We start from the raw sequence: 25,150 nt of genomic DNA on the forward strand, positions 1-25,150 counted from the left end.
CATGTAATTAGTTCTTGTTGTGTGAGGTCGATTAATTTAATGTTTGTTTAGGAATCTGGCTAACGCTAAGTGCTTATCTTGTACATTTTTCTTGTATCAATAAAATTTCATCTCATCACCACATGTTTTAACCTTCATTCAATCGCATAGATTTTCTACCTGATTTTCCGACAAAGTGATATACATACGTCTATTTTGAATGCAAAAAAAAATCATTTACAAAGTCATGGGTGCAATCTGTCTGAGAGAGATATCCAGTTCAATGTAGATATTCTTTGGTTTGAAGCCTTGTTCCAAGCTGTAATAGTGCATATACTATCTCTCTTTCCTATTCTATGTACAATATCGTTAGGCACTGATTTTTTGTGATTCTTTTCGAAGCTATTATTTAATGGTTTAAAACACATTCAATTTGAATGAGTTGTTTCATTTGTTTTTTTTTTATTTAAAAAAATTTGCCTGCTGTTGATGTTTTTTCTTTTCAGCTATTTCTGTATTGGAACCTACTGCAAAATTATGCCAAATAACCCTGATTTCCACAATCCGGAATACACCTAAGTCTGTAAGTAATTTTAATTATTCTGTACTTATTTAATAACAAGTAATGTGTGTTGGTTCCGGTGCATTGTAATAATGTGATGGATCTAGTTTGCAATTGTTCTTTCAAAAATTCAGACACTTCCAAAAATATCATATAACATACATTACTTGATGTTTATGTAGCAATAAAGTAAATCAATAATAAATTTCAATTTTATATATTTTCATGACACACATCAGTTATCTTTATCCATAGGACACAAAACAAAAAGGTATCGACCTTTGGTACTCCAAACACTGAAAATAATCCATGTAATTGTAAAAGAAAAATTCTTTTCCAAAAAAAATTTGACCCCAGTATTTGAAACTATTGTATAATCTCAGCGAATGTGTCGTTTTTATTCTTTGCAAGTTGTTTCATGGCTTGTTCTAAGAACTGAAAACGATCGAGTGATACGTCACTTCCGCATTTATATGTGGGGCAGACATAGACATTTGCTGCGATAACATTTGTGAGCGACAGACTTTTAAACGCTGTTTATTCGTAAAGTTCTACAGACAACGATTACGGAGCTTTTGGACATGTTTTCACATGTTTAAGGCTTGATTAGATCTGTAAAATTATTAAGTCAGCTTCTGCATTTGTAAAGGTAACTAAACGCTTGGTTATGATGTTATGAAATAGTATCCATCATGCCATATACGAAGAAGACATAGTGGACCTTATATCACACACCTAGGGACAAATGATTTTCCTAAAATTCATATGAATAGCAATTGGCCAGTTAAAGGGGTTTAAGAACCCATGCGAATTTGTTTTTCTAGTTTGTATTATAAATATTTATTTTAGTCCTTTAATCTAATCAGTCTAGGAAAAGATTTGTTTGTACTTTTTTTTTTTTTACTGAAAGCAGCCATACAGGATAGCAGGTCGCCATCATTTAAATAAGCTGAAAATTTAAATGAAAAACAATACGTTTGTAAACAGCCATCTCCATTAGTAAATTCTTTCATTTATTATTTTTTTATTGGTTTCTCTTTTAAGTAATGATGGCTAAATTAACAATCCACAGAAGATTGAGGTTTTGAAGCTAGTAAGTCCCCTATCAAATTTGGTGAGATTCTCAAGTGTTGCTGTAAGATAAACTCCAATAAATATTATGTTTTCAAATTCTATGTAAAAAATCATAATTAACCTATTAAACTTACGGTTTGCATTATATAATAATAATAATAATAATAATAATAATAATAATTTTCGGGCATCAACACCCACAACGTAATGTCCTATTATATAAAGTATTTGTTTTTAAATTAATTGTACGAGTCAGAAACAACCAGTTTTAAGGTAAATTTCACTTTCTACCAGTGTCTCAAAAACGATAAACTAAATAGCTACATTTGTAGCATCTTGTAAACTTTTATTTCTTTATTAGCTGATTATTATTGCAACAACTGCTTGATCAACGATAATTTACTATATCATGTATTTTTATACAAAAATGTCTGAAAAGAAATTATCTTTTAAAAAACTAAACACGACGTTCACTTAAAAAATATACCAGCTCCTGCAACTATTGTCGTAATAAGAACGCTTGTTTATTTTTTTTCCTGATCAATGTATTGTAAATCAGGCTTAGTTTTGACTGCAAGGATTACAATACCTTCATCATTTTCGTCATTCTTGTATGCATAAGTATTGCTCATATTCTTCGATACTGCTGAAATTTAATTTTGTGGTAATGTTTTAGTTCGAGTCCATGTATTATTCTCCTCTACTTAACCTTTTAATTAACGTTTATCAGTGTTTTATACAGTGGAAAAAGACTTTTAATAGATGTTCTCTATTGTTCATCAGTTCCTAAATTGTATATCACATTTGACCTTATACTTTGACTTTGGCCTCGATATCCTGCTTGTTTTTTAGTCATTTGCAATCTTGAAAACAGTAAATCCATCCTGGTTTCTCATCAGATGTTGCCATGTTATTAACACCTTCAGCAGACATTAATCGACAAGTAGTCTTCAAAACCCTAATATAATACAGGATGTGTTGCCTAGTGTAATTATTAATCAAGTCGTTAATGTTCCAATTTATATATCATTACTAACTATAATGTGAGTTGGTGTCCAGTACTTTGTTAGTTATTTAATGTATATTATGTGCAAAACTTTAAGAGTATCTGGATTAAAGAGCTATAGTCGGTATTCGAGTTCATTTTGTAGGCAGAAAGGATTATGGCTTAACAATGGTAGTAAGGGTAATAACCGCTTGAATTTGAATTTATTTTTGTAAATATTTTGCGGTGGTCTGCACATGGACTGGAACAGACAGATGGTTAAAGAAAATTAGAAAGACTCAGTAGTGACCACAGGTTTAATGTGCTTGTTAACTTATTTTTGTTATGTGTAGGTAGATGGTAAGATTTTGGTTTCTGAAAATTGAAAATTATTTATTTTGTAGGTGAATGAGAATGAAACAAACAATAAAAATCATGCGTATTGTGTCGTTATTTTGTTTCGAAAATGACAAATACGTGGCCTTAGGGTTGAAACTTTTAATAACTTAAATTCTTCCAGTGGGGGTAGGGTGGGTAGGTAGGGTGTTGTTTTTGAGACATGAACAAAGAGTGTCTTATGGGTGGCTAATAAAGTCTCCCGTCTATACTACAGGCATAGATAATGCATTTGGTGATTCTATGACATTTGAAGAGTTCAATATCACAGTTGATGATTATCATCACCCATCCATCAACTCGAATATTGGAAATTAAATCCACTACATCCAAACAAACCTAGGCACGATGGAAGAAACTGACAAAGTCATAACATTACTGAAAAAGAATTACGTGAACAAAATTAATTAATCAAAATTGTAATATCAACAAGGTGAGCAGAAGGGTGCTGTAAAAAATAACTCCCAAACAATTGGCGATACTATACTTATTAATGGATCAGGGTCAAAGCGGACCGGTACCAAAAAGCCCCAAGACCAAAACGGACTAGTACTTAAAAGACTCGGTCCTAAAAATCCCGACCCCAAAAGGCCCATTTATGTATCAATTACCAATTACTAGCATCATGTCTAATAAAAGTAACTAATACGTAAAAATCAAATACTTGTTTTACTGTGAAATGTCTATAAATAATCTGCAGTAGAGAATCATTGTGGAGTATGTCACAATCGTACGTCAAGTGATCATGAAAATAACTGCGACACGCTACTACATGTTCTATGTAAAATGAACAAAGAAGGCAAATAATAATTGTGTAAGAAACCATTGTATGTAAAGCGAATCAATAATATCTTTGTTAGAACATATCAAGACTGAATGCGAGTTAGTGTCACCCACGTATGGTTTGTGCATGCCAACTTTGTAATGGTAATGCCTTAATTAAGTAATGACGATTTCATTTATGATGAATGAATATTTTCATTTGCGAAGACTATTGACTCTTCCTGTTTCACATACATTCGATATCGTTAATTCACGTGTATGCGTATTTTTTTGCGCTGATTATAATTTATGCTTTCAATAGACATTTGTTATATTCTGTGCCTTGTAGGCACCGCTATTGCGTTGTGGTTGCAATGAAAGTCAAGTCACAATTGGAAAAGAATTAGGAGGTTATTATACAAAAATTAACAACATAAATTTGTATGATGAGTTAGAAAGAAAATAAGAATAAAAGAGATCATGTCTAACTAGTATAAGCAAAAATAGACAAACGATAATGCCATTTCCGATTTATAAATTTCTTAATAATAAACAATCATTATTGCTCATACATGAATATTAAAATCTGATATCAAATACTACAATAATATTACACATAATGGCAGTCAAATAAATTTAACAGCAAAATATAGTAAACAATTATATAATAACAGCAACAAATAATCATCGAACTATTAAAACATGCATACATAGACACTCACTTCTCAACCAAAACCTTAACAAAAGTGCACATCAGTGTCAGCCGACGTTAATATTACGATATAGGATGTAATCATAGAATAACAGAGTGATATAGTAATGTTGTTCACGGTTATTAAGCTTTTCTAAAGATAAATTTCTATGTCATTTCCATGGGTTTTTCCAGGATGAAATTACCTTTTCAACGAACACATAAGACCATTACTGAATTGAATTAAAGAACATTTTAGATTAAAAAAACATGCATTTAGTAAATCTAAAAATGTTTATCTTTCAAGGCTCTCTAAAAACATCAAAGTCAGAAAAGATGATCATGAACAAAACCAAAAAAGGTATCACACGAAACAAGTTTGATTAAATTCCTATAAATTGGCATGTAAGGTCATTTCAGTGTACATAATAAAAAAAACTAACTTCATTCTGCCGCATTATGCTGCTAAGTGGGAACAATATAATGAACATAACTTGTGTTTTTTTTTTTCCTTTCAAAACATTTATTCTAAAATATTCTATAGCAATATATATATATATATATATATATATATATATATATATATATATATATATATATATATATATATATATATATATATATATATATATATATATATATATATATATATATATCCCTTGTAAGCTGCACATATTTAACATTCTGTTTTGACAACATTTGTGCATAAACAAATGGGGTGAAATAACTTGGTTTACATAAATTATCATTGAGAAATTACCAAAATAAACATATATGAAAATGAATTTTCTACATATTGAATTTTCTCATGATCCTTAGCCGTTGTCATTTCATGCAAATGTTGAAAAGTTGAATGTGTTTTGTTCGATAAAGAAACTTTAAAGACAGCAATAATTAATCTACTTGAAGAAAAATGTTAAGAACAAACCTAACTGTCAATTTAGATATCAAATTTTGTAGCTAAAGGTTGGATGAAATATTAGATATTCTAATGCCAACAAGCCAATGTCACCTGCTGTATCTTAATTGCTTCAGATATATACTTACCTTGTAAAAACAACATATGTATTCCTGCCAATCTTGTTGACATTCAGTTATGAAAGAATTAATAAAACAAAACAACCTTCCAAGTAATTTATCTCTGTAGTGATCAATCATGCAAACAAATGATCATTCTGCTTTTTCTCTGATACTAGGTTACTTTTTTACACTAATAAAATATGGACAATGTCTATAGTTCATGCTTAGTCATATGCTTTAGCAGAAATGTAGGCTTTATTTAACAAAGTGGCAATACAAGCAGGCCAAACTTGGCTGTTCACTAGGGATCAAGTGTTGCACAGAATCAGTTAAATTGGTTTGCTTATTGCTTGTAGGAGGAGTTATTGGTGTATCTGTTTGATGTATAAACTGCATGCATGTCATGTAAGGCCTTCGGTGTAATGGCTAAGCAATGTCCCTACTGACTAATGCATGACTATGCTTATATTGGATGTATTCATATGTTATCAAAGCCTGTGACTTTTGCCAAGTAAACTCTTGCTTCTAGACAATGATAATCTGACATAGAGATGTTTACTATTTGATCAAATGGTGCCATTCCACCATCAACTATGGCTACCATTATCAAGCACATCTAAATATTTAAACAACTTCTCAAGAACTGCTTAGCAGAAAACTAAACAGATGTCAGAAAACATCCTGGCATGAGGCTCTTCCAAACTTTGCTTAAATCATGCAAATCTGCCATTCGACATCCTGTCATTGCTAATAGTAACATTTGTTTGAATGACTTCTTCTCAGTAAGTTTTCAAAAGAATTTGACCAATTGTGACAGAATGAATCCTGGCATAGATGGCTTTAAAACTGATACAAAGGATGCTTATCTACTATCGAAGTATAGCCACTGTTAACAGAAACAGGACTATTGTACTTCGCAATTTGTCCAGCAAGGGAAGTAACTTATGATGAGTACTATTCTGAATCTAGTTTGGGTTATGCTAAGCTTTCCGATTTGCAGAAAAATTTCAATACATTAAAACAAGAACCATACTTAAGAATACGGGATTCACGAATTTCAACAAAACAAGTTATTTAAATTAGCACAACGAAAACAAAAATACACATTAGGGATGAAATTGAACAGACAATAATTTGAAGCTGAGGAAACATGTATCATTAATATTATATGTGGATGAAATAAAGTATTGCATTTCGGAAAACAAATATGTGACTTAAAATTAAATTTATGTATGGAGATTTTTGCAGGAGACCCCATTCTTATTGCCCAGTTGTTATGTATATTTGTGCTTGATCTTGACCATGATTGATGTAGTGTGTACCAGTGTTCGTTTTGCTTGTTAATTATAAATAGATTGTTTACTTGAATTTGAGTTCAAGACCTAGCATTGATTATGACCTTAGAAAGTTCTAGAAGTGAACATTTTTACAGTTTGCTATAATTGTCCATTAAGATGACCAAGGTTTTTTAGAAAATTATATTGCATGTTAGGTCGTGGGCATGGATATAAAAGAGGTTTAGTCAAAATATTAATTAATATCTTAATAGCATGGATTCTATGATCATAGTTTTTAGGTGTATTAAAATATAATTTGAGAGGAATCGTTTATTTTAACTTGTCATCAGATTTACATAGTGCTTATTGACATTTAGGACAAACACCTTTTGGGGATTATTGTGAATTCATTTAAAATCAGTATAGAGTGTATCATCAAGAAACATCAAGACTTTTGTTACATCAACACATTCAAGATGTCTGTTATATCAGGACATTCAAGATTCGTTATGAATATTGTATAATTTGGACTTGTTATAAAATAATTAGGATTGTTTGGGATTTAATCCACAATATTGTTTAGACCTTTAAATTTAATTTAAAATTTCATTTTGTATTATTGGAAAATAAATTGTTGAATTTTACAAAAACTAGCGGGTTTCACTTCTCCCTGATCATGAGTGTTAAATGTCTGATATATGTATTGTTTTCATGTTATTACATCTCGATGCATTATTTTATGGCATTTCATACATAAAATGCCGTTAAAAATTACTAACGCGCTATCTTGCAATTTTCTGGATGCTGACCCTAGAAAATTTACATCCTTTAAGAAGCAGCAATAAATGAACAAATTCCAGATTTTCACCAATATTGATCGACAGCAGTCTGTTCTTTCGTTTGGGTGCTAGATAGACGTCAGCCTGGTGAGTACTCTCAGAGCCACTTGGGCCTTTTGGGGTTTTTTTACCCGTCAGCATCCTTAGAACGGTTGAGTTGAAAAAAAAGTTTTCTAGACCATGTCCATGCCATTAAGATTGAGATAATAAACATTCTGTGCAAATTTTTGTATCATTTTCTTTTCTTTCATGTGTGTTTGCTCTCGCGTACTTTTGACATTACATAATGTAATGATTGACATGCATATGGGCATATAAACTCCAAAATGTCTCCATTAAATTCAGAGATAGCATCACTCAGGTGTTCAGCCTGCCTGAACATTTTAAAAGAATTTCAAAAAAAAAATGTTGGATATGTTGGTCTAATATTGATGACAAAGAGGCATGTTGTTTGCCTACTTCATATATATCCTGTCATTACTAGGTATTTTAGGCACGTCATTCATTTTTAACACAACGATGTTTTACTGAAGTATAGTGTATTAGAGTGCCACATCAGAAAAGCGTCGATAACAGCCAAACGAAATTTACTATAATCACTAACTTAAGTTTTTCACATGTCAGAGTGCCATCAAACGTAACGTTGAGAGGGTTCACATTGGCCCATCCATCACATATAGCATTCTCCTTTATTTTTATTGCAAAATTTTACTGAGTATGTCTTACATTTCATTTCCAATGGTTTCTTCACAATATATATATATATATATATATATATATATATATATATATATATATATATATATATATATATATATATATATATATATATATATATATATATATATACACGGTACTGTTTCACTGGACCGGTAGGCCGCTATTGTTGCCTAGTGGTTAGTGTCTGCCTTAGATGCGTTAGGTCGCGGGTTAGAACCCCGGTCGAGTCATACCAAAGACGTATACAAATGGTACTAACAGCTGCATCGCTTAGCGCTCAGCATTAAGAGATAAGTGTTAGGACCGATCGACCTGGTGTCGGGATAATATGACTGGGTGGGACATCATGCAACCTAACTGGAGCATGATGTCCCAGTGCTAGAGATCACTATATACTGCCACACTGCTAATATTGTAGCGATATGAATGAACTTTTTTTAAAAGTTATGTTAAAAATCCAAATCACACACACACACACACACACACACACACACACACACACACACACACACACACTATACCGGTACGTCGGAAGCTTTCGTAAAGTAAGGAAAGTACGAAATTTCCGAATCATTTAAGGATTTTAGTGACTAACAACGGGTTTTCATTATTCATGACAAAATAAAAATTAAAAACTTTAAATTAATTATTTTAATATTTTTATGACAATATGGTTGTGCCTGTTACAAATGAATAGTGACAAGTATAATTCTTTCTATGATCATTTAACCACATACATGATACATCTCAAATATGTCAACACGGTGGCCAAATAAATTATGAATCAGATTCAGGAAAAAAATCTTTCGGAAAGATTTCGGATTAACCCACTCACCCACCCCGAAAATAAAGAAACAAAGAAAACATGTTTACTAGCATGCGTGTTAAGTATATGTATTCCTTTGTAAGACTGCGATTTTCAGAAGCGAACTTGATTTCGGTCGGAAATATGTGCAATTTCTCACAAACTATTTTCTCATTTGTTCAGTAAGTATGTTTAACATTTACTGGCCCTCTCTGATAAATGTCTTGCTCGGGTTTTGGCGTCCCGCTAAACATTTCATCTAGTTAGAAAATTGTAGGCTTCAGTATTAACGCTTCACATTTTTGTCAATAGTCTCTCTAATACCAGCACGATGTCTTTCGCAGTAGCAGCCATAGTGTATGCTAAATCATCCGAATTTAGTTACAGTTTTTATATTGCAACTTCTGCAAGAATAACACATACATAGCAATTTCATCTACTGTGCGGTACTGACCATTTAATTAGAGGTTGCGACTGTGATTTTCTTTTGAGCTGAAATGTTTTCTTTTCTTTTATCTCAAGATAATTAATATTTTTTCCTAATAATATCATGGGTATAATATGGGGTTATTTGACTGCAAATTAGACCAAGATGTTTTCAGTTATTGACATAGGAAATAAATAAAATATTGACAGGTTCATTCCACAGAACATTGATTTGTTGGACCCTAATATAACTGCAGTATACCGAGGTACATATCTCGGTACGTTGAGAAATAACGCAGTACAAAATTGTTCGCGTTACCCAGCTCTATTATATACCATCTCGCTGAATCATTCTCTCATCCTGGGTAGCAGGCAACAGTTTGGAGTCGGATTCACAATGCCCACCCCTTGGGGAGGAGGGCTAACTTTATACATGCTCATATACAGTCTGTGCTAAGAACTTTGGTATATTAAGATTATTTCTCAATGTCTGTTTGTATTAGAATCATTCAACTAGAAGCTTTTATGCATCTCTATCAGTATCACGCCCTTTCATCAAAATAAGCTCACTGTGACCTCTGTTTCACATTTTACAGCCTTAGGGTCACGGCCGAATATGTTTTCTGTACCCAGAAAACCATACCAGAATCATCAGACAAGCAATGTTTGCATCTCAGTTAGTATTACACCGTTACAGCAAAAGAAGGTCACTGTGACCTACATTTATATTTAACTGACTTGTGTATGTGCTTAGCTCATAATAGCCCTCGTCTGTAGTGGCTAATAAAGTAATTGTTGTTGCATACAGCATGCTAGTACCTACACTGGCCTCAGTCCATGGATACTCGAAGTCTGTGACAGTCACTCAGTAAAATCTGTCTTGTAGGGCTGGACAAGGATAAAATTATTTAACTAGATTATGGGAAGAAAATATTAAACAAAAACATCAACTTTGACTTTTATCAACTTATTATAGTACCTCTACTTTGATAGTATTAAAAGGAATTTCCATTTTATTGCCTAATGTATTTTAAGTCCAGTAATGGTGTTTCTGTAATACTGGATAAATAGTGCCAATTGAAAGTTAACATTTTACATTTTCTAAAACGAACATGTTAAAATATAAAGATAAACGAATTCAACAAACAATTAATTAGAAATGGGCCTATATTTCGCTGCCAGAAATACGCTTTGTAATAATAAAAAGAAGAGTCCAAATGCTCTCCTGGCCTTCTCAAATTTTCTGGTAACATCAAAACCTGAACTTGTGTGTAAACGGAAGTAGAATTGGGTGTATTCCACTTGCTAGTTCTAATTTCTTTAATTTCAATTGCACTTCTTATATCTGGATCTGTATTTCACTGTCTCTTTCTTTTTGGATTTGCATCTATCTCCTCTCTATCTCTTCTTTCTTTATTTTCATTTCTCTTTAAGTTTTTTTCTTTCTGTAGTTGTATTCGTCTGTTTTTTTCTTTCCGATTTTGGATTTCCATTATTTCTTTTACTACAAATACTGGATCAAAATATATTTGTTCTTGCTTAAGCAAAGATTCTTTAATTTCTGCAATAGAATAATGTCAGGCAAGACTCTAACCCTGCCGAGTAGGTGGAAGGTCTGTGTGTAATGTTATATGATTCCATTGGTTATTGTTTTCTAGGAGATCATCGACGAGTTATTGTCCGGATTGAGCTAACAATAATTTCAAGTATGACATTAAAGGATGGAGTAACATAGATCTGAGCAAATATATAGAATAAACAACACGAGCCCTCGTATGTAAAATATAAAAATATAATCAATTAAATAAATAAAATGAAACTGAAGGTGATATTTAAATTATACACATTCTTTTAGAACTAGAATACCCCAAAAATATGTGAAATGCAATTAGCCGTTCTGTTATTCCGATAAAACAAATTTCATAATAGAAATGAGTGAATGATCGAACTCAAATTGCCGGCATGTCAGCATAACCTGATTGCTTCCGGTCCTTTCCAAATTACTGTTGATGACAGATCAGCGTTACCATATATCTTTTCCTTCTCTCTCTTTCTCTTTGCACAGCCTCTTCGGGTCGTCAATCGTAACTTGGCTGTCTGCTGTCTTTCCCTACTACATGGTGCACGTATGGAGCTATTTTTCCTTGTGCTTTAACGAAACTCACTACCTTTAACGAAACTCACTACCTTTTCTATGAAGCCGAATCTCTCTTCCCCGTGTCCTCAACATTCAAGACTCACGTTCCTTAGACGATTTATTTAAGAAGAGAAATTACTTGTTGATTTCCTCGAAGTCCCCAAGATTTCCTTTTCTGTAGAAAAAATTGGACTGCCGAATTGCGCAAGGAAATTACTTCTAACCTTGAATTTTTTCTGGGGCAACCACCCTCCCAGTTTTGTCTAGCCAGTCGGTAATCATTTTCTATATCGACCGCTCCGGTAGTTTAAGTAGTCAGAGAGTCCGCCCTGGATACTTGACGTCGCCGGTTTGAACCCCGATCGAGTTATACCAACGACTAAAAAAAGAATGGTACTAGCAGCTGCTTCGCTTGGCGTTCAGCAGAAAGAGGTTAGTGTTAGGACTTGTCGGCCTGGTTTTAGGATAATGTGACTCGGTAGGTCATGATGCCACATGTCTCTGGCATGATGCCCCAGTGCTAGACATCACTATAAACTGCCACACTGCAGACATCGTAGTGATATGATTAACAAATTGTTAAAGCTACGCTAAAAATTTATATCACACACACACACACACTTTCTCTCTCCGCCAAAATTGGAACTATCCCATCGAAGTCAAAATAATTCTCTCTAGTCCTCTATTATTATTAATTATTCCTGAAAATGTCACTTTATGACACTTATCTAAATTGGCCCAAGATTTCCCGGAATTTTCATCTCCTCCACCTGACCCTGCGTTAACGTATCTGTCAGAACGTTATCCCAGCGGGTCATAGTTAAAAGTCAGTCATGTCCCAAACAGAACATAGATTAAGAATCTCAAGCTACCAATTTATTGCGAACCTAGCCTATAAGTCAGTCTTAATTTTCTTGGCATGCTGACTACAACAAAATGAGCAGCGACAAAACATCGACAAAAATTATGTATTTACTTATGTCCCTCTTATCTCCAAATCAACATGCTTCTCCCTTTCAACATGTACAAGTTAAATGTGTTCTCTAGTCCTGTGTTGTGATGTAGAACTAATGTTATTATGTGGTAAACTTTTTTCTTCTTTCAGTCACAGTGACCTTTGACCTTTAAACCCCCAAATCAAACTACTTCTTCCTTATTCCAAGTGCATGTCATCCACTATGATTACTCCAGGTACGTGATGTATAAACTAATGTTATTTTTACTTCTTCAATGACAGTAACCCTAACCTTTGGCTTTTCAAACCCAACATCAATATCCCTTTTTATATCACAAGTGCAAGCCATTCACAAAGTTCCCCCATGCTTGTCATGCTTAAATAATGCTGTTTTGCAGAAATCATCTATCTTCATTGACTTTGTGACACTGAAAGCGATAGGCTTCTTTCTTACCCAAGTGCCAGCGATCCACAAAGTCTGGTGATTGTATATGGGGAAAATCTCGAATGTTTGTGAACAAACGAAATTGGTAACAGACACACGGGCAGACGCACGGACAGCATCCTGACATAAGACTCCACTCTTTGAGTGGAAGTCTTCAAATGGTGAAGATTTAAAGCCATAAAAAATATTCCTCTATCACTTACTTCTGTTTTATACAAATAGTAGAATATATTGTGACCGCCTCAATAACGAAACATTTTAATGAACAACATGGCTTCCACAAGGATGAAACCATGCGAGACCCATCTCTTGATGTGTGTAGATAAATCTTTAAAGTCGGTATGCAGTAATAGAAGAAAATAGACAGACTTTCCTAATTCTTTTGGATTTCAGAAAAGTCATGATCACTAGAAGCTTCTATACAAATTACACTTATATGGTTTCAAAGGTTAAACACTTTTGTCTAAAGTATTTTCCTTGTTAAGCTCTCGCGGTCTTTTTATTTTATTTCATCAACTTCTGGTCAAACACAGCCTCATTCGATCTTCCGCAGGGTTTCTTTCTCCGACTGATGCTATTGTTGATGTTTTCTGTTTTCTTTCTTCAGCAATTTCGGGTGGTGGGCGATGGTGGGGTAAATTATTTTAATTTTACCCCTAATAGCTTGATCCCAAAGTCGGAGAACACTTCGCAAGGCCACCTTTTCATAAACATATATATATATATATATATATATATATATATATATATATATATATATATATATATATATATATATATATATATATATATATATATATATATATATATATACCGAAAAAGAAATAACACATCTAACATGATTCTTTTAGATAGCCATGTTGGATATACAGATACGGGTATAGAAAGTCTGTCTATGTCTTATAGACTTTCGCGATACGCAATGCTCCTGGTTTTCTTAAAAATCCAAGCTCAATAAAATAAAATAAAACAAATTCAAGTAAAAATATTTCTTACACAAGCTATTTATTAATGGCTGAATTCCATTTTCAAAGAAATTTATCAGTTTTTTTATTTAATCTACGCTCTTGTGCATCTGCACATTTCTGAGAGAGAGAGAGAGAGAGAGAGAGAGAGAGAGAGAGAGTGCTAACCTTCAGTAACTGTCTTTTTGAAAAGAGCTTGCAGCATATTATGACCGGCACGATAGTCTTGACGACTTGTCATGAAAAAAACTTGTATTTTGTATATGATTGTATCCTCCTCCACTCCCATGTCAGTGCACAGTATTTCGAAAGAATCTTTATATATAATGTGACTGGGTGGGAATTGTGCTACACCTTGGCGGCATGATGCCCCAGTGCTAGGCATTACTATAAACTGCCACACTGCAGACATCGTGGCGATATTGATTAAAAATTGTTAAAGCTACGTTAAACACACACACACACTAAAAGGCGAAGACCGACCTGAATGCGTTTTTTTCAATTAACCCTTCACTGTGAAGCACTTTATCATAGACTGTCTCGATCTCCAACCTGCACAGGATCGTTGCTACAATGTTTAGCACATGAAGGAACTTTTTGATACAGTAAACATCTCTTGCATTTTAAAATTCCTGAAAGAAGTAAACATTTATTCTAAGATGTAACTTGTATAATATCACTTTGAGTATTTTTATGTAATGTATATACATTCGTTTACCCTAAGTATCTTTTCATCAAAATATTCGTTGAAACACACCATTTACATGCCCTTTGATCAGAAACTTTTATATACTACCCTCACCATCTCATCATTTTGATTTTAATATCGTTGGTCGATAATAAACCTTGTATCAACTGTAAATTATAATACATATAACTTTTTCTATGGCCTTATATCATAGATGTTAAAAACGTTAAAATTAAAATAAAAAACGTAAAAAAAATGTATTTTTTCTCATTAAATAAAAAACGAAAACAAAAACGTTCCAGTAGTTTTTAGGCAACACAAAAATCAATATTTTACTTATTTACACGCTACATACCAGTTTTAAAGTTTACGTAAAGTATCGTAGGCTAGCATCATAGATTCATTATTGATCGATATTTGTTATCTAGAGTATGACAGAGGACCGCCTGTATGATAAAAAAATGGAAGTATCAAATATAAAAAACACAAAAAAATAATAAAAAACGTAAAAAAACGCGTTTTTCAAGGTAAAATAAAAAACGAAAAAAAACGTTTTTATCATCTATGCCCTATATAGCCTTACGGTCTGGTGCGCCGTAAAAGTACAATCAATTCTTTGTGTACGTTCATTTGTATCCAAGCAAAAACTAAACATCTCTATCTTTCACTATAGAAATTAGCTCTTTTATCTCTTCTTACACAGCCCGGAAATCGGCAAGTTTCTTTGCAGTGTGCGTATACTTATTACAATTTGATTATTTGAAGATAATAGTTCTAGTATTTTATATTTAAAAAAAACCATGTACATGTTCAACATGTCCGCTATTTATTGTGAATCAGTATCAACGCAAATCAGAAATACGCCTCGATACCATCTCGTACTAACGCAGTATTATCTCGAAATAACGCGATGGTATATTTTATTAACGCAGTGTTAAGCAATATTGTCTAGTAATGGCGCAAAACTCTCTCGTAATAAAGCATTGCGATCTTGTAACAATAACGCAATGTTATCTAGTATGAACTCAAAACTCTATATTAATAACAATATTTTCTCGTAATAATGCATCGTGATTTAACCTAACACAATACATGTATTTGCTTTCATTTTTAATTAACGCTGACTAGCTCCCATTGTGTGTACAGATAAAAATTCAATGCCCCCCCCCCCCCGCCATCTTTTCTTTTCTGTAAGTATAATATAGTTAGATAAACTAAGGGAACACATAGGTGTCTTCTCGCTTCATCAGGTATTGTCCCTAGAAGATTTGTTAAGTTTGAATTACAACTGGAGAAACTAAGTGAATGATTGTAATATTTATCACGACAAATTTCAAATGATAGTTCAAAATTTGAGCAAAATATACAATTCGGTGTATTCAGTATGAAACCCGCTTTTCAATATAACAAATAATTTTGGAAAATATACGTCAACTATAGGAAATGTACATGTGAAATTTAAAATCAGCTATCTCGTTTTCAAACCTTTAAATTTAGCAGCTAATCTCAAGAAACTTTTGAATAAATCTTCAAGCATACTGGGTTGTACAATTCATCCACCTTGCTTTTAATAAGTCAAACGTATTAGATGTACAAACACTTAACTCGTCCAGTTGTACACCAACATGTACAAACACTTAACTCGTCCAGTAGTACCCCAACATGTACAAACACTTAACGCGTCCAGTAGTACCCCAAGATTCAAAAATAGTCCGAACCTAATGCACAAGCATTATCTTCTATCTAGAAGCATGAAGTAACATGATTTATACTTTTGTAACCCTGTGGCCCCAGATTCGTTTCACGCGATCCGCGCATTGGTATTATTAGTCAGGTCAATGCATACGCTTTTATCCGCTATCTCCAGATCCCTTCCTCTTAATGACCGCTGAATGCCACCACGTGCCTTGTACAAAATTTTCGTGGTATTTTGCATTCTATAAATTGCTGGAATTTGTTGTAAATTGGCTTGAAATAAATTAAATTTTTAACAGATATCTTTGAACATTTGATAATATGTTAAATGCCCATTTTTCTCGCTGTAAACAAAAATATGTGCTGTTCGTTTTGAAAAGGAGATGGATGCACATGTACTATATAGCATTTCAAATGATGTATTGTGTGTTAAATAATGATAATTGATAAACACGAGTAGATTATATTAATATACATTAATCAACAACTGACACCATCTTAAGAATCTGAAACTTACGTAACAGATGCACCCGTCCCTTGCAAGTATTTTTGATTTCTTTAAGCCAACAACACAAAGAATTTGAGGAACATTTTTTTATCAATGATGATGTGCACAATAAACATAGTTAATTCCGAATAAATTGTTTCCGGTATATCACGACTATGCTGTGTATCTTATCATTCCCAATTTGTCGTCAACGGAGGAACGTAAAAGAATCCCCATCACTAAAATGTCATTTTCCAGCTTTAACTATGTCGGTTAGCTCAATGTAATTGTCATCCTCGTCCTGCACGACAGAAATGCCGTCTCCTCTTTGCATCACAATGTCAAAGGTAACAACATGTAAGCAATGTGATTGGGACTCATCCACGCAGACCCTTTGAGGGCGCACCACAAGATCTGGGTTACCAGATGAACATGTGTTGCATGCATCGTTTGGACCAAGGTTCGAATCTCCATGGAAATACATCTGCGTGACAAGGGTCTTGTATCCTGGCTTTACAATCCGGAAATGGACGTGTGCAGGTCGGTACAGGGTTTCGTTACGATTGATGGCGTATTTTCCTGGATGTATTGTCAGGAAGACATAAAAGCCAGTCTCACCGGAAACGATGTAGCCTCGGCAGTTGGCCCGGAAAAGATAATGCCCATCGTGGTCAGCCTGCCATACCTCAATTTTGGCTCCAGAAATCGGGTTCTTACAATCTTCATCAAAAATGTATCCTTCAACTAACATTAAATGTCGTTGCTTGTATTCTGGATCATCGGTACATATTTGTCTCCTCTTAGGTGGGTCTGGGAAGTAATATGGCCCCAGTACATCCGGCGTAGTAGGCTTACATTGCTGAAGTTCTTTTCTCATGGAAGCTCCAGCTGCCACCAGCATAAAGGCGGAAAGTGAGGCTACCATCATCATATCTTCAGTTTTCTTGATAGTTTATAATAAATAAAAACTCATGGGTCACGTTTCGCCCAAATGTATTGCAACACTATTTTAGTCGATCAGGTATTATCTGCGATGGTTCAGCACAGTGGTATGATGCTTTACATAGACTAACTTCCCAGACAACCGATATCATGCATAGGAGATCAACACTGGGCAGAATTTGTTTAATATTTCTTATATAAATGCAAAGGAGCCTTAATACTCGGTCGGGCGGAAGATTGGCACGGAGAGTTTTGATGCCTGAAAGAAGGCCTGCAGGAGAAATAAATCCCGCCTTACAAAAAGCGGAATTTATTTGCTCTCCTGATATCTGAATTTTCCAACCAACTGAACTCGTTGATTGGCATCGGCTGTCATGCACATGTCAACAGCCTCTAGCAATTGTGGAGACGCTGTCATGTTATTTGTAGGGTTTCCGAACTGGGCTCTAAATCTAATTTCAGTTTCTAACGATTTCAGCGCTCAGCAAATTAACCTAATACCGTAAGTTTGAAATGCAGACATTGAAAACGAACAACGCTATAAATCTATGTTAAAAGTAGCTAAATTCTTTAAATTTTGTTTCAGCTGGATTTTGTTTTACCAAGAGCCATTTAAAATTTCTCTTTTGTATTTAATTTAATTTGAATCTCCATAACAAATATACAAACATGTATTAGTCCTGATAACGTTCCTAATCTGCTGTTTAAGGTTGATACCAATTTCAGATTAATTTGCCGATTTGTGTCTTCTAAGATTTTTTTAAAAAAAATACTTTTTTCCCTTGTAAATATGTTCCAGTTTCTAGTGACTCAAGATCGGATTGCATACAATCTCTGGTCATCAGCCCCTTTTGCCTACCACGGCGTGTCCTTGTATATGGCATTTTACTCCAATTGCAGCGGCTCTAAATAGCATACATTGTATTGTTGTTCCGTAAAAGAGGTACCAATCCAATCAACAATGTCTTAAAATAAAAATTAGAACCAATGACCTTGTATTTCTATCCATGACCTTGTATTTCTATTCATTAAATCTCTTGGGTTGCCATACTGATTATTCTGGGGATACATGTTATATCGTGATCGTATTGAGATCGTATTGAGAGAGAGAGAGAGAGATTTGCATCTTTGGATGTGTCAGACAAATTACTGGATTCAGTTAAGGAGTGTCCTCTAGGGCAAATGAAAGATTTTAGTTCTAGATGAGCAAGGACGACTGGAAGTGACATGAATGGAGACTTTCCTTTGCAATGGCGTTAACTTGGAAATACAAATCCCATTCAAATCAATTTACCGTAAATTTCTAATTTCTAGGCAGACTCAATTACTGTTTTCAGATGATGTAAGGCAGCTAATTCCCAATCGGCGACCAGCTTAAACAACAACAAAAACGGTGAGCTGCGCTTGGTAATTTGTTTGATATCAGTACTGGAAAATGAAAGATGGTATATTACGAGTCGAGGCATTTGATTGTTAGTTTCTGTTTCAAATACATTTAAACATTTATTTAACGAGGATAACACATTTTATAGGTCCAGATCATGTCAAGTATTGTTTGTTTTTCAAAAATTTCACAAGGGCCCTGACTTTCCTCGAAAGGGCACCAAAGCAAAAGTCTTTGTGTCTATTTATTCAAAGTCTGCATAATACCCGATAAACGTGTAATAGAATAAAACGATGTTCAAATTTCAAGTGACACGTGACTGTACATTTGTGTGCATGTACCTTTATTTGGTGGGGCGTGAGTGAATAGGTCCGAAAACCTCTCCTCCTCCCCCCCCCCCATCTAGCCCTGATTTATTTCATGAAATACCAGTATGCCATGTTGTCCTCAATATTTTTTTTATAACAGGTTATGTTATAAATTACTTTCTAAAAATTAACCTACACACAATCAATTATCTTTGCACACTTACTCACAACATGAATGAATACGTGTAACTATGGTGGTCTACATATACACATATGAACAATATACTGTACTATGGTATACACATTTCAGCGTGTCAGAAGTCATATATACATACGTCGAATAAAACATGCACATATTCGGGACAATATGATAAATTTCTCTATTGGTAGGCTTTAATATATCACTTTAGCTGGTCAACAAAGGATTTCTTCAATGAGGTTTTAAAACAAGCAAGAGAATTTGAAATTTACGTATCCTCAGGCGCAAGGAATTTTGAAAGGTAGATGCTGACGCAGTAAAAGGGCTTTTGAAAAGTCTGATTTTCAACCACATAATCTGGAGATCGTTGTTAGTTGTTGATCGGAGATTACGTTCAGTATCTGATAATTTGAATTATATTAGGTTAGAGATATAATGTGGAGAACGTCTGTTCAAAGATTTACATATCATGATTCCGTTTTTGTATAGAGAGCCATTATTTTGATTGTTGTAGAATTCGATTTGGCGGCATTAATATACTTTCTGTTTTACTGAAATCAATCTGATATAATTTTGAGGTTGATTTGAAGTTCTTATATATATATATATATATATATATATATATATATATATATATATATATATATATATATATATATATATATATATATATATATATATAATGCTGTTTCGAAAATTTACGTGAGAACAATTCATCAGCAAAGAAAAGCAAACGGCAGGTTTGTGGGACTGTGTCAATATTTCGTACATTCGAGACGTTGATTTTTAGAAGATAGAATGCATGGAGTCTGCCTTATATCACTGAAAATGTACCATACCAGTGGATTATGTCATGTATATTCAATTTATTGTGTGTTTATCTTTTGTCCGTGATTGAGGATAGTGTAGTAATGGCATACGAGACTGCATACGTAATGTTTATTTAAAAGAAGCAATTTATGTACTGACATTTGAGTTCAATGTCAAGCCTTATTGACAAACTTAGAATGTTCTGGAAGAGAACATCTGACACACATCCTGGTGATTTTATTGTCTTAGATTTTTATGAGGTTGAGGTAAACAAAATTGTTTCATTCCTCCTTTAAACTCCTGTGAATTATTTACCGTTTCGTTCAGATATAATTAACGAGACATCATTATTAAAAATCAATAATTTGAATTACAAAGTGTTTTTTGACATTTTGGACAAAAAACACTGTTTTTTATTATCGTGAATTCAAACAGTCTGGATTATATCTTTGTGATACATCGAGACTATCTGTACATCAACCTATGCAAGACTATTAGTACATCATCACATTCAACATCGGAATTAATTCATAACACTATACTTCTTGTACTTGTGTCATAATATTTAGGATTATCTGGAATTTAATTCACAATACTGTAAGTTAATCTACAATTTTCACTTTGTGACTTGGAAAAATAATTTGTTTATTTTTTTAAAACTTGCTGGTTTCGCTTCTTTCTGTTACTTATTTAAGACCATAGAGTCGTAACAAGTACCATACCGAAAGTGTTTAGGTGCTGTGTAATTTACATATGCCCATCCTGAAGTGTATTTTTTTTTGTGTTATGAATTTGTCCGCCATTTTTTCTATTCTCAATTTCGTTTTCGCACAGGTTCTCGAAGTTCCCATCGGAGCCTCTTACGATGTCACCTCCGAAATAGTTCAACCTATGCTTACCATGGGTTCAGAGAGAAACTTCTAGAGTCGGTCAGTTGTTGAAATCTTTCGTGATGCAAAATTGGACAGCTGCACAATAACTGTAAATCGGGGCCCCGAGTGGCCGAGTGGTCTAAAGCGCTCTCCGTTACGGATCACTGCCATCTCACCGCTGTCTGCGTGGGTTCGAGTCTCGGATTCGGCTAATGTGGGTATGTGAGAAAACTTGCCAGTAGCTTCTCGTGGGTCGGTGGTTCTTTCCGAGGTTTTCCCGAGTTCTTCCTCCACCATTAATACTGGCCGCCATGTATAGCCTATCGTGTGCTGAAAAATAGCGTTAAACCCTACAGCAACAAAAAAAAATAACTGTAAACCACATATATGGGTCTGCTGTCACATGCGGCTAAGAATTCGTGTTACTGACAAGTGGTCATAATTAAAATGGGTGTTGTTTTACGTGCTTCATTAATAAAACAATAATATTCATACGCCTATCAGCTGATCAATATGTAATTTGGTTCATGATTTATGACGTATTAAAACGGTTAAAATTTGAACCAATTTCTTATTTTGTAGTCAATGATAGTGATTTTATTAAATTATCTGATAGGTACACACCAAAAATTATCTGATTAACAACTTTCATTTTCATAATCATACAAGCCGCTGAGATATATGCAGAACTGAGGTATTACTACAACAAAACGTAGAGATTATTGTGTCGAGAATTCGCGATAGGTTATGGAAACATGGTCTTATGGAAATTTATAAAATTGCAACGACTAATCCCACGCATACACTGAATATAGTAATTGATAGATCAATAAAACAAGTAAAAAATTATGACAATTATGTTAACGAAAATTAAGTAATATATCGTATTCAAACGCTAAAGAGCAATCTTGGCTTATTTTATAAACCACATTTAGAAAATAGGTACAACAGACCCTATATTTAGTCATATCGACCATATCTATTAAATAATAAACTGCATTTCTTTAAAATATTACACGAGGGATCCAGAATCCTTAAACTTTAATCACTCATGTCATCAATTTCGTGACGCTTTACTTTATATTTTTTTTTCTTATTTATCCATCATGAATCTGTTAAGAATAATGCATTGCAGACGTGTGTTTTTCTTTTTTCAGTTCAAACTTTCTCCTTCGTGTGAAAGGGCACGATCTATTTTTAAATATTCCTCTTCTGTCTCTGTCTCTACATCTATATCTCTGAAGATTTTATAAATGGTATGTCTAATACTTTTTCTTTCCTTCATCGTTCCTATGTCAGTTCCATTACTACTTTTCCAAAAACTCCATTGAACTTGTAATAGACATGTAGCTTTCGTGAATTTCCTTTCAAATTTTATCCAACTCATGGCTCGTGTTTTATTTTTTTTATAAATTGTTTCCACCAATTATTTTTCCAGTGTTCTATAAAATTAGCTGCAACTTCTATGGGTACTTAAATCTACTAATATAAGTACCGACTTCTTTATTAAACGGTTTAGCGCGTAAACTCTCACCCGCAGTATTTTGTTCCCCTGGCGGCTCGACAAAATACCTCTAAACCCCAGCAGCCTTCTCTTCTGCTTTTGTTAGCTGTGTAAAAAAATCAAAGTTGATTGCTTCTTCCTGCGCAAGTTGACGCGCGTTTAGCTTGTTATGTAAGTCCAACGATTTTTAAGCTTCCATAGAGGGCTAAAATATTATAGGTTATGACTGAATTGCTAATTCAGCATCCGATTTTATATTACTTTATATTATTCAGTTCGATCATCAAATTATGTATTTCATTTATTGCCCAGGACAGTCTCGGGTGATTCCCTTAATGTATCCTTGGGAAAAGTACCGATTTCCATGGGATAATCTATGTGTGAAAAGTGCCGTTAAAAGCAACAACAACAAAATAAAAAGTTTGATACACTAGGAGAAATACTGAAAGAATTCACAACATTTTCAAAGGGAACATTTATGCATTACTGTATCGGTGTTTATACTTGTAAAAATGTAATGTACTGTAATGTCTATATAACCATTATGTTTACATGTATTTAGAAACTAAGAGGCCCCACTCAGTGAAGTAATCTTGATGTCCACCCGTCTCTCCATGATATGATCCCCGCAACATAACTTTCCTTGGAATTGATGGATTTTAGTCAAATTTGGTGTACAGTTTTATATTGACTAAGTTTCTAAAGCGTTCGATTTCAAGCCTTCTCTGTCACCATCTACAGGAGTCGTGACTCCTGACTGCCTATTTACTTAACTTTCGTTTCGCATTTTAGCTTTAGTTAGATTTCTAGTTTTCCCATGCGTAATTTAGATGAATTATAAACGTGAGTATCAGTTCGCCTGACTTTGGTTTCCACAAATAATTTTCCAAAGATTTGATTGATTTGAAGCAAATTTGGTATGCGGCTTTATATCTATGAGAATTGTAATGAGTTAGATTTCCACTATTCCATTACATCACTTACTGAAGTTGTGTTTCCTGAATTATCATCTTCAGAATTTGGGGTCTGCAAATTCACTTTAGCATTTGAGCTTGTTGGATTCCAACCCAGTTCAGTGTGGCGCTCTATGTTGATGAGACATTGAATAGCTTAGATTTCCAAGCTTTTCAGGAAATCGTTTTACAGGAGCTATTCTCCGTGATTGTCCGTCCTCCTAACTGGCTTCTGCAACATTACATTACCAATAATTGTTGTACTTGAACATAATTTTGAAGGCACCGCTATGGTCACTTTTCATCAAGTGAGTTTTAAAAACGTTCTGGCCCATGATTCCCCGGCCTGCTACTTAAAACCCTTGGAAGCCTCCTCCAGTACGAAGTGTCCTTTGTGATTCACCCATCGATAATATCTCAACTTGTATGTATGGCTATTAGTTAAAACTGCAATTTCTTACTCTCTGATTATGTTAAATTTTAGCCTACTTTCTCAGCATTCGATTTTTATACAGTTTTCTTTGTTGGAGTGTTGTGTTGGTGGAGTTAACGACATATCTCAGTGTCCGTATACCTGCTGAAGGAAGAAACCCGGCAAGAACCATCGACCAACGGGAAGCTACTGGCAAGCTTTCTTACATACTTACCTTGGCCGAGCCCGAGACTCGAACCCACGCGAACAGAGGTGAGATGGCAGTAATCAGCAAAGGCGAGCGCTTTAGACAATGCAAATTATTATTCCCCTCAAAATTATGTATTTTAGAAACCACTTAAATAATATGGAAATTTAGTTCCACCATTCCCCCGATCCTACTACAAAACTTCGCGATGTTTTATAAAGTATTCACTATGCTCCTTGCTCAGTACAATTTTAATAGTGGAGTTTTAAAAACTTGCAAGTTACAGTAGGTCAGGAAAACTTGCAAGTTACTGTCGATCAACATTTTTTTGTTTCTGACGACTCTCTTGAAGCGCGGATGTTAACGATTTTTGTCTTTTTGGTTCTAACTAGCGAAACCTTTTTAGAAAGTACTGAGATTAAAACACACATTTCCAACTGGTCTATTTATTCAGCATATCGTCTTGTTTCGTTTAAAGCTCGATTCCCAGAAAGAATAATGGCGGACTTTGTCTCTATTTGAAAAACTTTATCAACGCGAACAAAATACAGTAGCAAAATTATCTTATTATGAAATTTTTGCGTTAAAACATATCCGTTCATTAAAAAGACTTTTGCTTAACTTCATCATTGCTTACTTTCTCTGGAGCT

General features: G+C 33.9%; 1 long non-coding RNA gene across 1 annotated transcript; it reads left to right on the forward strand.

Annotated features, from left to right (window-relative positions):
* Positions 1 to 27: 27 nt before the first annotated feature.
* On the forward strand, positions 28 to 22,769 carry LOC149807805 (uncharacterized). The gene is made up of 2 exons (XR_016417402.1): positions 28 to 562; positions 21,386 to 22,769. It is a non-coding gene; the product is annotated as an uncharacterized LOC149807805 (long non-coding RNA).
* Positions 22,770 to 25,150: the final 2,381 nt, after the last annotated feature.

Source organism: Sinohyriopsis cumingii, chromosome 1 (genome assembly GCF_028554795.1).
Source record: "Sinohyriopsis cumingii isolate HCF-2022 chromosome 1, ASM2855479v2, whole genome shotgun sequence".
Lineage (NCBI taxonomy): Eukaryota > Metazoa > Mollusca > Bivalvia > Unionida > Unionidae > Sinohyriopsis > Sinohyriopsis cumingii.